The sequence below is a fragment of the Arachis ipaensis genome, chromosome B03, assembly GCF_000816755.2.
Source record: "Arachis ipaensis cultivar K30076 chromosome B03, Araip1.1, whole genome shotgun sequence".
NCBI lineage: Eukaryota > Viridiplantae > Streptophyta > Magnoliopsida > Fabales > Fabaceae > Arachis > Arachis ipaensis.
Window position 1 is genome coordinate 12716261 of NC_029787.2, and position 1752 is coordinate 12718012.

Sequence of the window (1752 nt, forward strand, 5' to 3'; positions counted from 1 at the left end):
TACAAAATTTAATTCACTCATAAATAAATCAAGTTCCATTTTTTGACTTCATAGCCTTTGAGAAAGATGGAGCAAAAGGTAAAGCATCGCTTCAACTGCGCCAGAAAATAACTATAACTCAATTTCAAAGTAGGAAGTATGCTACTTCTAGCACTTTAACTCCCATATCTGATTATTGGATATTCTTTTCCATTCCTCTGCATCATCTTTAGAACGTAGAAAATTCTCCAATACTTTTACAGCTAGAGGGAGGCCATTGTATTTTTTCAATATTTTCTGGCCAATCTCTGCTAATACAGAACTCTCATCTGAGTTCCCACACTTGAAAGTATGAGTTGAGAATAACTTCCAAGCATCATCACGCCATAGAAGCAATAGAGAATGAGTTAAATCAGCACGAATCGCCATTGTAACGGTTTGACTGTGTGGTGACAATAATTCTACTTCTCCAGCTTCATAATATAAAAGTCATTTGAAAAATGTCCAATCAAAAAAGTTTTTATTCCAAAACCCATCTAAAACAAGTAGAAATTTTTGTCCCGAAAATCTCTTTTTGAGTTTGATTTGGAGTACATTCAAGTCTATGATATTTGAATGTGACAAAGTCAAGGAATAAAAAACTTTTTCGGTTATTTCAGACACATCATATGTCTCCGAAATAGAGGCCCATGATCTTAACTGAAAATGGTTCCTCACCTTTGTGTCACTGTATAAAACCTGAGCAAGAGTGGTCTTTCCTACCCCTCCCATCCCAACAATTGCAGCCACAGATACTCCTCCTCTATTCGATTCTCTCCAACCTTGTAAACGAGATATATGTATTTTTTAAAAAAAATAAAAATAATAAAAAATATTAATAATATTAATAATCCAAATTTTTGTCATGTAATTAATACATAAAAAAATTGGTAGAAAAAATTAAAATTGATATTTTTGATTAATTTTAGTCTATTTTAAATGATAAAAGTTAACACGTTTATTTAGAAATCATTAAATTGTCCACTATTAATATGATTATCTCGTTTTTAACTACCTAATATTTAAAAATTTAAAATATAATTTAAATACACCTAATTTATTTAATGACCCAATTAATTCATGTCACTACTCTATTGGTATATAATATGAAATTTTTTTTTATTTAAATTATGTTTTAAATTTTGATGTATTCTTATGCAATAAATAAAATTTATATGTACTCCCATAAAAAAAATAAAAGGAGTGAGTGAATATGAATAATAAAGAGCTGCATGAATGATGAATTGAAAACATTGTCGCAAAGTGCTAACCATTTAAGCTTCAATAATATGACCTTTTTTTTTTTTTCAAAATTTCAACAAAACATCCAATTGAAGTAGAAGCAATCAAGACATTAATGACATCAGAAATTCAAAAAAGTTCTACAAAATATCCCCATAAAGTAAAGGCATCCCACCAAATAATATAATTATTTTTTACAGAATAAACAATTTCAAAAGCATAAGCTAATAATCAATCATACAACCCTAGTCGTTCTATTGCACATTACCTTATTATTCCACAAATTTCAGTATACAAAGAGTCGAGAATAAGTCCAACATAAAGTTAATGTTTCTAAAACTTTCCTAAATAAAAATATGTTGTCCACTATTAATAATAGGTAATTACAAATATATTTTTAGTACATTATTAATAATGAGCAATTACAAATATATTTTTAACTATATATTATTAATATATTTGTTTCTTCTATATTTACATACTTTTTTTATT